The sequence below is a fragment of the Sarcophilus harrisii genome, chromosome 6, assembly GCF_902635505.1.
Source record: "Sarcophilus harrisii chromosome 6, mSarHar1.11, whole genome shotgun sequence".
NCBI lineage: Eukaryota > Metazoa > Chordata > Mammalia > Dasyuromorphia > Dasyuridae > Sarcophilus > Sarcophilus harrisii.
In genome coordinates, this window is record NC_045431.1 from 240,754,762 (window position 1) to 240,769,617 (window position 14,856).

Sequence of the window (14,856 nt, forward strand, 5' to 3'; positions counted from 1 at the left end):
GGTCACTAGGTCTATGACATTTGTAATCCTGGACAGTGTTTTCTTTGGTTTGCTCATCTCTCCAACTTTAGATCCTAAACTGGGCTTAGTTCTGGGCCAGCTCTGTGTGGGCTGTCAGTTAGGGCCCCCCTCCTGGGTCCCTGCCAGAGTTAGGCCCCTCCCATACCTGCCAGACTTAGGGCCTCCTGGGTCCCTGCCAGAGTTAGGCCTCCCCATACCTGCCAGGGTCCCTAGCATGCCTGCCAGGGTTAGACCTCCCTGGGTACCTGCCAGAGTTAGCCCCTCCCTCTCATACCTGCCAGACTTAGGGCCCCCAGGGTCCCTATCATGCCTGCCAGAGCTAGGCCCCCCCTGGGTCCGGAGGACTTGTGAAGGCCCTCTCTCTCATGCTGGAACCGACATAGTGTCAGCATTTTACTCTCTGTGGGCCGCAGCTACCCCCGGGGCCTTTTGCAGGGAGTTTTCCTTGGTTATCACCTCTGCTGGGAGACTGCTGGGTTGCTGAGCAGCACCAGATTTGCTGGAAACCTGTCTTCCAGGGCCTATGGGTTTTCTGGCAAGGTCTTTGCCGACTGGGGTAGGATCCATGTCAGATGTGGGGCCTTTGGGGTTTTTGCTGGACAGTTTGGCACTCTGTTCGGGCAGCCATCTTGGCCAGAAGTAATCACTTAAGTATTTACTCTCCTCCTTGGTCCCCGATTGTGAAGGACTGTGGGTGTTTCCTGGGCTGGGAGTCAGTAGGTCAGACTCGGAGGCCTTCTACCACTGATTGGCTCTGTGACTGTGGACAAGGCACTTAGCTTCTCCGAGTTCCTGTTCCTGCTTTGTAAAACAACAGAACTGAGTCTCTGCCAGGTTCCTATCTTCTGATCAAGCTTCAGGTCGAGTATGGTATTGCCAGGCTCGGGGGCATCCCAGCCCACACATTGGCACGTTTCACACCCTCCCCACCTTTTTGCCTGAGGTAGTGGTTTGGGCCAACCTTTCTGAAGCTTCTTTGGAAAGGGAGGAATCCTGTATGTCCCAGAAGCCTTTATAAGAATGATTCCCTTTGGGGGCACATAGGTGGTCTGCAGTGGGTACCGTTTTGGGTGGAGCATCCAGGATATCCGAGTTCACCTCCTGTCTCAGACACCTACTAGCTCACCAAGTCACAACCTGCATCAAAGTGAGGCTCCTTTTCATTGACACCATAGTTGTAAGCACTATGTAAAAGCTCACTGTGAGTTAGCCCTTATTTAGGGAGCACTTTAAGTAGGCAAAGCACCCCCTCACACCCTGGGAGGGGGGACTATACTGCTGTAAGCGCCCATTCTACAAACAGAATAGTTAAGAGACTTCTCCATTGTCACATGGCCCCAGCATCAGAATGTCCCACCTTTGGCCCAGAATGCATCTTGTGGACGTGTTCTGTCGGCTTCTTTTATATTTAACTGGATTGTGAGCTTCTCGAGGGCAGGGGCTGTTTTAATTCTCTCTGATTCTAGCAGCTTGCTTTGTACATAATAATATTTGAGTAAAAAATTGTTTAAATAGATAAATGACTCCACAGATGCTCACAAGGCAGCTGAAACGTTCCAGTGACTGCTTATCTTTAGCTCCTGGACCCGTGTTCTTTCCCGCCTCACAGCAAGAAGTGCATTAAGGGCCAGAAATTCAGCCTCATTTCCAGAATGGAGCCTTAGTTCTGGCCGTTGGATACTGGGTCTGAATGGAGCTTGATCCCCTAAGAGATCCAAGGGCTACAGGCTGGCTGCTCGGGTCAGCTTTCCCCGAAGATTTATCCCCAGCTCCGGGAATCTCCAAGCTCTCTTCCGGGTCATTCATCTAGGCAGACACTAATCCCTTGGCCTTTCCCCGGCCCAAAAACCGTAACCTCTCCATGGAGCTGGACCAGGCCCCAAACCTCCTTTGTTTAACGCTGAGAAAGAAGTGACAGAGAGAATGTGACAGTCCTGCCTCACTGCCTCCTTGTCCTTGTCTTAGCCACTACTGGACCAGATCCACTAATGCATTGTCCCTTCTAGATTGGGACACAGATACCAGAATTGTGAAATATTAAGGAGCGATGAAGGAAAAGCTTGCTTGTTGAGAAAGAAAGCTACCTTGGATTTCTTCAAAGTCCCTGGAGAGATTGGTTTGATTTTTAGACTTCCTAAGGGTTTGCCTGGAGTCCTCATGGATGTCTTTAGGAGTTGCAGAGCCATTCTGGGCACTTCTTCCTGGTACTTCCTGGGTCCTTGAGCCCTTCCATACTCTGGTGGGGCAGCCGCAGGACCTCAGTGGACATTTCTCTTGAGGGTCATTTTTCAAGCAGGGGCTTTGCCCGGAAGGAGGGGGCTGTGGAAAGGTTCTGTGGATTGGGACAAGCCAGGAGGAACCTGGGAGCCGAGGCCTTTGAACTCCAAGATAGTGCTATTTCATTTGGAGTCTGAAATAGGCTTGAGGAGACTACAATCCAGGAGATGGGCAAACCTGAGAGAATGGGGAGAAAAGCTCTGGAGTCTGGTGTAGAGAATTCTGGGAGTGGGTCCTTTGGCTCTATGGGGTTCTCTGCCCACTGACCAATGAGCCTGGTCATTAATGCAGCTCCCCTTCCATGGAATAGCCCTCTTCTATTGGAAAAAGAATCCACTGGTGTCTGGGGCTCAGGGAGAGGGTCTTGACTGGTCTGGGGAACTCCCAGCTGAAAAAATACCGTCCGTCAATGCAGGTCAGCACCTTAGCACCTTCTCTGTAGCTTAGTGTCTGAAAGAATTGCCCAGAGCACAGAGAAGTGAAGGGCTTGCTCAGGGTCACCAGCCAGCACCAGAGGCGGCCGTGGGTCCCCCTTGCTCCTGAGGCTGCCTCTCAGAAAAACAAAGCCAGAAACAGCCATAAAACTTGAGAGAGGAAAAACCGCCCAGCTCAGGCCGTGGGTCTCATGCTACAGGCCAGGCCCATTGGCCTGCCGAGCAGGTGAAGAAGACAGCAGGGAGCATCGTCGTAGTTCTGGAGGTTTAAGTGCGTATTGCTGCAAACTGGAGGGAGCGGCCTTCAGGTAAAGAAGGGAGTGCGCCTTCCCACACCAGACCACAGAACCAAGACTGGTGTCTGCTGATCCAGGGCCCTGAAAAGGCCCCGAAAGTCATGAGGAAAAATACTTAGGTCTTTTTTTTAAAGGAGGTGAGACCAAGCAAACCAGAAAATCGTAATGAGAGCAGATGGAGAGACTGTCCCGGGATGGTGGGAGCCACTCCCATGGCCTGCCTGGTGACTCGGAGGGCACAGGAGCCTTAGTGGCAACCCTTAACATCAAAGACTTAAATACAGATGCCGAAGGACCGTCGGAGGTGGTTCAAGAAAAGATTGGCCCATTTTTTGATGGGAGGAAACTGAGGCTCAGGAAGAAAGCCTCTTGTCCCTATGGGGTAGGCCTGTGGATTCTGTCTGTCCGGGCTGGCCCCAGGCCCTTTGCTGCTTCCACAGCTGCTGAGAAGCATGTTTCAGAAATGTGGGGCTTGATATCCTGGTGGGACTTTGTTGGCCCCGAGACGTACTTTGAGCAATAAGATTAACCCACCACCACCACATACAGAGCAGTGAGGGCCAACCTTTCACACTTGTACAGGGGGAAAGGACACACGCAATTCAAGAACTGTTTATTTTGTGTCTAATATGTAGCTAGTAGGTGAAGGAAAACACAAATTTGAAACTTCATAATTCCCTTGCTTGGGTCATTGCTGAAATTCATTCACAATCCAGAAATTTCAGGGAAAGTGTCCATAAAAGTGCCAGATGGCACGAGGGAAAATCCGGCCTGAGACTCAAACCTCATGGCCAGCTCCCCCTAGGTTCGTAAACCAGCTAGCCCCGCCCCCCAGGTATGTAAGTCAGCCAGCTCCCCCAGGTACGCGAGCCAGATAGTTCCCCCCAGGTGCGTGAGCCAGCTAGCCCCCCCCCCCCCAGGTGTGTAAGCCAGCCAGTTCCCCCCAGGTGTGTGAGCCAGCTAGCCCCCCCCAATTATGTAAGCCAGCCAGCTCCCCTCAGGTACGCAAGCCAGATAGCTCCCCCCAGGTATGTAAGCTAGATAGCTCCCCCCAGGTACATATGAGAGGAGAGATTCTCACCTCTGCCATTTCCTAAAAGGGAACGTACTAAGGTCACTAATTGGGAAACTTTCTATTTTTAAATAGGAGCAGAGGAAAAGCTTATGGGCAAATAGAGCCCAAAGGAACTAGGAGCCTGGTCCAGCTCCCTCATGGGAGAGATAAGGAAGACTAAGGTCCAGAGAGAGAATTGATGTGCCAGAGTCATACAGGCAGGAAGCTGCGGGGTCAGAACTGAAATCCTACGACTATGTAGTAGATCCAACTGTCCCAGAAACATTGAGGTTCTAGCTTGAGAGCCTATTTATCTTCCCTAGAAACAAACCTCAACAAAAACTGGTGAGCCAGACGTATGGCTGATGGATGGAGATATAAAATCAAGAAGTGAATTGGGAGTCAGAGTTCCAGATCTGGAGGGGGGGGGGGGTGTCCAGCTGGACACATTCAGGAGGCAGAGATGCACCACGGGAGGTCTTGTCCAGAGAGACCAGGACTAGACCTGCCTACAATTCGGGAGCCGTCGAAATAGAGATCATTAAATCTGTGAGAGCGGATGAGGTCACCAGAGGAGAGGGCTCATGATCTAGACCTGGATGATCAAAGAGATTGAAAGAGGTTCCATCCTGTGGGGAGGAGGAGAATCAAGAGAGAATGCATCACATAACCCTGAAGAGGTCACAGCATCCTGCTGGAGGGGGCCCAGCAGAGGCAGCCAGGAGGGCAGGCAGAAAAGATGATCAGATTTGGCATTAAGAGAGTTTTGGAAACTTTGAAAGAACAGTTTCAGTTGGATGATGTCAAGATCCAGATTCCAAGAAGGTGAGGAGTGGGAGGAGAGGAAGTAGAAGAAACAAATAGTTTTGTGGAGGAGTTTGGGAAAGAAGAGGATCTTGGGAGGTTATTTTTGTGTCTACTATGTACCCAGTAAGTGAAGGCAAACACAAAATTGAAACTAAGGTTTGCTTCATAATTCCCTTGCGTGGGTTAATACTGAAATTAGCTTGCAATCCAGAAAACAACTTTAAAAGATGGGGGAAGCTTAAGCATGTTTAAAGGCAGTAGAAAAAGACCCGATTAGATGGGATGAAATCACATATTCAAAGTTGTGGGAGAAGAGGGAATAGATACCTGTGTAGTACCGACCACAGCCTGCGATTCTTTCAGTCACGAGGTTCTTGTGGAAAATTATGTCAAAATGGATCGTGTGGAGAAGTCCATGACTATTATATGCCAGCTCCACGGCGGCATGCTTACCTGAGTTCTGGACAATGGACAATGCTCTCTAGCTTTGCTAGACAATGCTCTCTTCCTTTGAAAATAATATTTGTAAAGCACTGAGCTTTACAAATCAGAAATAAAGCAGGGCTGTGGGCTTGTTCCCAAGCCTTTTAGAATGATGTTTTCAGTAATGATGGGGATGGACACAGCATCAAAGTCAACTACTGCGCTGATGGGAAATTATTTAACTTCAAAAGGCTATATAGAGCAAGACGAAAATGGAGGGGAAAGTGGTATGTGATTTTTTTGTTCCCAGATGATTGTGCACTTAATGCAACCTTTGAGGTCGAGACATAATAAAGTATGGATCGATTCTCTGCAGCTAGTGGTAATTTTGGTTTCACAATTAATACCAAGAAAATAGTTTCTTCACCAGCCAACATCACACCATCCATACCTAGAACCATCAGGTACAGCAAAGAGAGAACTTTTTCTAAAAGCTTTTTATTTTCAAAACATATGCACAGATCATTTGTCAACACCGACCCTTACAAAACCTTGTGTTCCAAATTTTCCCCTCCTTCCCCTTATCCCTCCCCTATATGGCAAGCCATCCAATATATGTTATACATGTTAAAATATATGTTAAATCCAAGATGTGTAAACATATTTATACAATTCTCTTGTTGCACAAGAAAAATCAGATCTCAAAGGAAAGAAAATGAGTAAGAAAATGAAATGCAAATGAACAATGTCAAAAAGAGTGAGAATGTCATATCATATCCAGTTCCCACAGTCCTCTCTGGGTGTAGATGGCTCTTTTCATCACAAGATCACTGGAACTGGCATCAGTCATCTCATTGTTGGAAAGAGTTCATCACAACTGATCGTCGTATAATATTGATGTTGCCATATACAGTGATCTAAAGGGAGACCTTTTGAATGTCGTGGTTAAGTTCACTTGTTTTGGCAGTATACTTTCCAGGGATGTATTCATTGATAATGAGGTTGATACATGGGAGCTAACTTGGTGTTTGGGAGATTCCAAAGGAAAGTGTGGGAGAGGAAAGGCGTCAGTCAGCCTGCCACTGAAAGTCCAGAAAGCCATTGTGCTGACCTCATTGTTACAAGCCTTTGAAACCCGGACAGTCTACCAGCACCATGCCGGGAAACAAAATCGCTTCCATGTGAATTGTCTTAGGAAGATTCTGAAGATCACCTGGAGGATAAGACACCAACAACTGAGGTCCTTTCTCTAACCAAACTGCCAAGCATTCAGACTCTGCTGCAGAGAGCACAATACCCATGGACTGGCCGTGTTGTTTAAATGCCAAATGTACTTTTGCCTAAAAGACTATTTTATGGAGACTTCTCCCAAGGCAAGTGCTCACCTGAGGTCAGAAGTAACAATACAAGGACACTCTCAAAGTTTCTCTGAAGAACTTTGAAATGGATTGTGAGACGTGGGAGACGCTGGCGAAGAACTAGCCAACAGGCCTTCCCACAGTAAAGAAGGCTCCGGGCTCTGTGAGCAAAGCAGAATTGCAGTAGCCCAAAAGAAAAATGAGATGCACAAATTTAGAGACGTGTCCACTCCTGCTGTTCATATGGACTATTTGTGCCTGACTTGTGGCCGAACCTGAATTTGTATCGGTCTGATCAGTCACAGTCGGATACACTGTACCTTGGCTCCAACAGAGTGATGTCATTGGGTTCTCCTCAAGAATAAAGGACAACAACCAACCATTTTCCAGGCATTAGCTTAGCTCCGTGTTTTACAAATATTATTTCATTTGATTTTCTCAAGTTCTCAAGCTAGATGCTTTGTTATTGTTGAAGAAACTCAGAGGCAGAATAAGTGACTTGCCCAGTGTCACACAGCTAGTCAGTGTCTTAGGCCAGATTTGAATGCAGGTTTTCCTGCCCCCCAGGCTCAGCATTCTCCACTGCAGCTATCTAGCTGCCTCTAAAATAATTAAATAATTGAACGGACAGTCTACTTGAGAAAACAAAAAGAGAGTGGTCAAAGGCTCCTGTGGAGTAGCTAGCCAAGGCAAGGAAAAAAGTCACTTTGTTATTAAAAACTGGCATGAAAGGAGAAATTAGGAGAGACGATGTTGGGGGACTTTGAGGCAAAAAGAGGGGGAGATTTCATGAAAATCTTGTCCTCAGTAAGGTACATGGGGAGATCAGAGAGCAAGGGGACAAGGAAATGTGGGAACTTGGGAAGAAAGGACAAGGGTCTGGGTGAGGGTGGAGTCAGAGAATGTCCTGGCTTTGTGAGGACTCAACATAAAGGTGTCATGGACCCAGGCAGCTTGGTGACCTGAATTTCTCCAGCTCAGTTGAGCAGCATGGAGGAAGATCCAAGAAGGTGGTGGAGGTGGTCCAGCCTTGGGGTTTAGCCAAGCTTGCCTTTTTTGTTTATTCCTTTGTTTGGTTTTCAAGGCATGAATTGTGATAGGATGAGGGGGCAAAGGGCTCAGAGTTGAGGACAACGTGGGCATTGAACTGGTTGGTAATTAGCCAGTGAGAACTGGCAGGAGAAGAAGGTGAAATGAGAGCCCCAGAGGTGGAAAAGTGGGAGGTCATGGGGATGAAGAATAAGTTTAGAAAGACCTTGGGAGAGATGGGATGAATGATTATGTTCACACAGGTTCTGGTCAGCTTTTGATCATTGAAATGGACACTTTGGATGATAGAAGTGGCTGAGGGAGAGTGAAGGTGTGGGTTATGGGACTGGGAGAGGAGGGGAGCTGGAGGACACACCAACAGGCCTTCAAAGTCATCTGGGATCAGGATAGGTGTAAGGAGAGGAGGAAGAAACTAGATGCTGAGAATGACCAAGCCACGGGAGGCCAATGGACAGAAGTCACCAGGATCTTGATTGGGAGATAGGTTTTCATAGTGTGAACTTCAGAAAAGGGGCTGCTGAACGATATCAGCCAAGCGGAGGCTCTGGGAGGGGGAGTGGACATCTCAGTGGACACTGTATGAGGGGAGATGTAACTGGGCCTGCCCTGTCATCAGGGAGAAGGAAGCTTCTTCACACAGATGGAAGTGATGAGATTAGTGGAAGTGCAGAGAATTGTGGAAATCCCCTTTTGGTTGGAGGCTCAGGTTCTTCATGAAAGAATTCACTCACTTATCCTGAAATATTAATGGCAAAAATGGAAGTTTATTATTGGACAGGAAGCCAGTTTTGCTAAGAGACTGACTTCTTTAGTGGCAAAGTCCTATTAGGGAAATGGAGGCTGGCACTGAGAAGAGAATGGCTTCTAAGCGAGCAGGGTCCTACTTTGGACATTCTGCAAAGAGTGAGTTTAGAAATTGCCCTTTAAAAAGGAATCTTGAGGCTCGGGTTTCAGGTTGAAAAGAAAGCCAAAGTCCCCAGGCTTAGCTGCTTATCAATATCCAGCCCAGATCTCCACTGGAATTTCCTGGAAAGGGTCTGGCATCCCCACAAGATCAATGGGGCGCTTTTTGACCAAGATTTCTAATTGAATAATGATACTTGACTTGTCTGGGGAGATATGCTTTCCCTGGAGGGCCTGAGACTCCAGTCTCCCTTCTTTACAGATCAAAAGGGAACACAATTTCAGTGACAATTTTAAAGGGAACACAGTTTCACTCGCCCTTCAGAAGAACCCCAAGAGGAAGAGGAAGCTTGCTCGTCAGTGAGCCAAGGGGAATTCTAGCTGGTATAATGCAAAGGGCAGACAGAGCCCAAGTGCAACCGAGAGAGGGCGGGAAGATGGTAGCCAGAGAATGGAAAGTAAGGCTGGGAAGAGATTTACTAAAATGCAGCTAATTCTGAGCATGGAGCAGGTGGCCGTTGGCCTCTGGGAACAATGGGATGAGCATTGGGCTTAAGAGGCTGATAATTGGGTTAGAACTCTTTTGAGGGCAGAAAAGCTGGCTTTGGCCTCCTCCTTTGGGCTGATGATCCTCTCCCTAAAGCTGCTCCTCCTTCAAATTCTTACAGGTTTCAGTTGAGAACCTCACCCTCTTCTAATGGCTTCAGTTAGCAACCTCAGAGATCCTTGACTTTCCCCTAATTCCCTCCCCACTGCCCCAGCCTGGGCATTGGCCGAAGCTTGTCAGTTCTTTTCCCACAAACTCTCCATTCCATGGCCACCAACCTTGCTTGGGCCTCCATAACCTTTTGCTGGTCTTACTTGGTCTACTACAGTAGTTTTTAATTTAAATAAAACATTCTATTTTTATTTTACCTTTATTTGGATCCAGTAGACTTTGTTTGGATTGGTCTACCCACCTTGCTTTGAGTCTGTCTCCTTTCTAAACCAACTCCCACACGGCGCCCAGTATTATATTCCTAAATCTGACACATCACGTCTACATTCAAAAAACCTTCTGTTTTCTAAGGTCTTTGGGATGGATAAATACTACTACTATTAAAAATAGCTACTGTTTCTTTAGCACTTAACCATGTGTTTTATAATTATTACCATTCCATCCTCACAATAACCAAGACAGTAGGTGCTATTATCATCTCCATTTCACAAATGAGGAAACTGAGGCAGCCAAGATTAAGTGGCTTGCTTAGCTAATAAATATCCAAGGCTGGTCTCCTGACTCCAAGCCCAGTGCTCCAGCTAAGTGTTTAAATAGATTCTTAAGCTTGATGTTTGAGCCCTTCACAAATGAGTTCTTACTTATATTTCTAGCATTATTTCATCTAACTCTTTCACGAACTATGCTTTCCAACAATCCTAGACTACTTGCTGTTCTTGATTCACACCAGTCACAAGCCCAATCACCGCCCCCTCCAAGGTATTCTTGGAAAATTCTGCTGAACGACTGCCTTTCCCATAGGACCTTCTCTGTTCTCTTCCGGTATTCATTCTCTGACACTCTCTCTCCTCCATCTTGTAACCTCCCTTAGTCTCTCTTCTTCCTTTCTTAACCAGCCTGGTATAGTTGGGCTGGGCCTTGTATCTAGACTGGAGAGTTCATTGGTTTTAGGAATTCCTTGATGAAGAAACTAACTCTGCCAAAGCAGATCAACAACTTTCCTTGAATTTATTTATCTATTTTTTTAATTATTAAAGCTTTTTCTTTTTTTTTTTATAGCTTTTTATTTACAAAATATATGTGTGGGTGATTTTTCAGCATTGACAGTTGCAAAATCTTTTGTTCCAACTTTTCCCCTCCTTCTCCCCACCCCTCCCCCAGATGGCAGGTTGACCAATACATGTTAAATATGTTAAAGTATAAGTTAAATACAATATATGTATACATGTCCAAAAGAATCGGACTCTGAAATATTGTACAATTAGCCTGTGAAGGAAATCAAAAATGCAGGTGGACAAAAATAGAGGGATTGGGAATTCTAGGTAGTGGTTCATAGTCATCTCCCAGAGTTCTTTCCCTGGGTGTAAAAGCTTTTTTTTTTTTTCAACATTGACTCTTGTATTACTTTGTGTTTCAGATTTTCCCCTCCTTTCCCCTCCTCCTCCCCTAGATGGCAGGCAATCCAATATATGCTATATATGTTAAAATATATGTTAAATCCAGTATATCTATTCTTTAAATAGATTTTCATTTATTTCATTAAACATTTCCCAATTATGTGCACATTTTTAAAATAATCATTTGCAAAATGTTTGAGTTCCAAATTCTTTCTCTTTTCCCCTCACTCTTCCTTGAAAAGGTAAGAAATGAGTTATTGATTATACGTGTGATTATAAAATCATGCAAAACATTTCCCTATTAGCCATATTGCAAAAGAAAACACAGGTTAGGTTTTGCAACTGTCAATGCTGAAAAATTATCCATGCATATAATCTTGTAAATAAAAAGCTATAATAAAAAAAAGAAAACACAGGTTTAAAAAAATCAAGAAAAATAAAGTAAAACAGTATGCTTCAATTTGTATTCAAAGTTAGTTCTCTTTCTGGAGGTGGATCCTTTGGAACTGTTTAGAATCATCGTCTTGATCAGAGTGGCCAAATCTGTCATGGTGGATCATCATTCTAGTGTTGTGAGAATATTTGTCTAGTGTTATGAGAAACAGCTGTTACTGTGCCCCTCTCTCTCCTCTGTGTACGGTATTCTCCTGGTTCTGGTCACTTCATTTTGCATCAGTTCTCGGGTTTTTGTGACATCATGCCCCTTGTCATTCTTGTCGTACGGTCGTACTCCACCACGATCATTTATAGTTTGTTCAGCCATTTCCTAATTGACGATCTACTCTTAATTTTCAACTCTTTGGCACCATGAAAAAGCATGTAAGAATCTACACAAAACAGGAGCTTTTCCTTTTTCTTTGATCTCTCTGGGCTGCTGACCTTCTAGTGGTATTGCTGGGTCAAAGGGTACACACGGTTTTATAGCCTGTTGGGCAGAGTCCCAAATCATTCTCCACAATGGCCGCTCTAGTTCCCCGCTCTACTGCAGTTTATTGTGCTAGAGCTCAGCCTCGGGCTCAGGGCCCGGGTCAGCGGCAAAACTTGACCAACATCTTCCCCGAGCTCTCTGATCCTGATGCCGTCCCCATCCGGGAACCATCCACCCCTGTTAGAGTCGGTGCTGAATGGGCAGTTGCCCACTCTCACTCCTGCCTTCACCTGCTCTGTGACCACGAATAAACCGGCTAATCCCTGTGCCTCAGTCTGCGTTTGTACCCACCTCACAGTGGTGCAAAGATCAGTGTGGTGGCTAGAAAGCACTCTGTAAATGCACCTAGTCTCGGTGTGCATGTACATATAGGGACTTAAAGAAGGCCAGAAGAATTGAAGGGGGGGGGGTTAACCCGGGGGACGGGTGTGAAGACCGAGAGGTGCCAGGGGGTGCCAGCTGCTCCTTGACAGGCAGAGGGGAGAGGAGGGAGATTGTAAGGGAAGAGAAGAAGAAATTGAAAGCCAAAATCAGGCCTCTGGAGACCCGGAACCTTGCGGGCGAGATTCGGGGAGGGGTGGGGGAGTTCAGGGGCTTGGGAGCAGGTTTTGGCCTCCCCCGGCTCTGATGGGGCCCGGGATTTCTGCATGGTTGCCTCCTCCATTCACTCGGTGTGGGATTCCAGAATGCGTTTCACTGAAGTTTCCTAGGAATCCAACACGGGGCCCCACAGAGGCGGCCCATTTCACAGTGCCCAGGCAGCTTCTCACTAAGGAGGCTTGGTGTGGTGCCAGTCACCAAGGCCCAAGAGTTGGGTTCTCTCCCTCCTTTCAGCCCCCCCCCCCTTTGCTCATTCATTGCTTCAAGGCTGCACACAGAGGCATAAAGGGGGTGCTGGGCAGCTCCACCCTTGGACAGAAAGTCTCCTCTGATTCTGCAGCAGTAATTGGAGGGCCAGACACGTCTTCAGCTTGGTACCCACTCTGTTTCTCTCCTTCCCCCCTCTTTCTCTCTCTTCTCTCTCTTTCCCCTCTCTTTCTCTGTCTCTGTTTCTCTCCCTCTTCTCTCCTCTCTTCTCTCCTCTCTTTTCTCTCTATCTCTCTTTTCTCTCTCTCTTTTCCCTCCTCTCTTCTTTCTCTTCTCTCTCTTTTCTCTCTGTCTCTCTTTGTTTTTCTGTCTCTGTCTCTGTCTTTCTCTTTTCTCTTTCTCCCTTTCTATCCCTCTCTTCCCTCATCCTCCTCCCTCCCTCTCTGGTTCCGTCCCTCACTCTCCCTCTTCCTCCTCCTTTCCAGCCTTCTAGGTGTCCACACACAAACCCAGGTGCAGAATTGTTTGCACATTATATATTCACCCCCTTCTTGGCTCCTCCCCAGTGGCTGAGCATTCTGTGTTGGGAGATTGAAAGGATCCTAGCCCCGCCCCTCAAAGAAATGGATGGAAAGTTTGCGTCCAGGGGCCGGGCCACTTTGCCTTTGTGAAGCCCAGCTGACCCCAGCCTGGCAGGTCCTAATAGAGCTTGGAAGCCCCAGAAATGGTGACCCCCAAACAGATCTCGTTAACCCCTCTCCCCCCTATGTGGGGTAGCTGGGAGATTGTGATCACATGGCCCACATTCGCCATTTCTATGGCTTTTCATTCTCTTCTCTCCCTTGACCAACCTTGCTGAAAGCCAGCTGGCCCTGAGTGGCAGAAAAGTTCACCGGGGGAGGAGGCGGCATTCACAGCAGTCGAGCTGCCATTGGCCCCAGCTCAGGCAGAGGAAGGAGATGGATGGCGAGAAGGGAGAAGCTAATGTCCTCCCGGGGCTTGTTCGGTTTGCCATTCGGTGCCCTGGCTTTCCCCAGTCCTGTTACCCCGGGAATCCCAAACGAGCTGGGCTGCAGGTTCTCTTCCCTTGGTTGCTAGGGGAAGACCTGGAGAGGTCAGTCCCCATAACCCCTGACCCCAGGGTGTGACTGGCTCTGGAGCCACTTGTGCTCCCTGACTCAGCTGGTGGAAGGATGGAGGAATAAGGACCACTGACTCGGGCCCCCACAGGCCGGGCAGCAGCTTTCAGTGGCGTTTGTAGCCTCTGAGTCGAGGGCACCTTTCCTGACTCGCTCGGCTCCAAAGTTTCATCATCTTCCCTGTGTTTTTGTGGAAAAAGTAAGCTGCCGGTAAGAGCCCTGGGCGGCTGACGTGGGGGCGGGTCTGGGTGGGAAAGGGCCCAGCCTTCCTGGCTCATCCTTCTGTCGCCAGGGGCCCAGCCCCCTGCCAGGGGAAAGGCAAAGTCCTTTGGTGACAATAGACCCAGGGGCCCCTCCCAGGAGTCCCAACAAGTCTGCTGTGGGGAGTACAGAGGATTTGGGTGGAAGGAGGCCAGGATTAGCCGCACCTACTGGGCGCCCAGCCCTGGGCTGGATGTGGGGTGAAGAAAAACAGTGAATGAAACAGTCTCCACTCACAGGAAAGCGATGCCCCCGACAGGTGGGCAAGGAGGCTCTGGGCGCTGCCAGGTTAGCTGCTAGCCCCTTCGGAGGCCTCCTCCTACCCCCGCCAGCTGCCTCCTGGACACCAGGTTCCCTCCCCCCACCAGACAAATAAAACAGGTTAGGAACCTTCCAGCTGGCCTGGACTGCCCGGAACATGGCAGGGAAACATTCCCAAAGCCGGTGGCCTAGAATATACCGAGGCCACAGAGAAAGAAAGAAGAGCGAGGGCTGGGGCGGGGGGAGGTATCCAGGAGCAAGGCAGGGGAGGAGGCAGGAAACCAGACGCTGCTCAGAAGGAAAGACGTGGACCTGTAGACGGCACGGCAGTGCCAGGAGGGCGTAGATCAGCTTGGGGCCCCCGGCACCGCACTGGCTCGGGCCACGCTGGCAGGGACCCTCCCTCAGGCCCGGGCTCCCGTCCTGATCTGGCCTGGCCGGGCCCAGCTTCTCCTCATGCCCCATTTCATTGACTTAGCCCGAGTCCCATCTAACTCTTACTATAAATAACACTCATAAACACACACTCAAAAGTCCTCACTTTTTATGTGCACAGATATAAACTGAGCACTTAGAGGAAGACATAAACACTCTTAACAAATCTTCCATCCGCGGACACTCAACCGTGTTTGTGGGGACAGAGACTCGGAATCATCTCAAAGATGAGCACAGACCATACAGGACCGGCAGGAAATGATCCTCAGAGAGAAGGCAATAGGGTT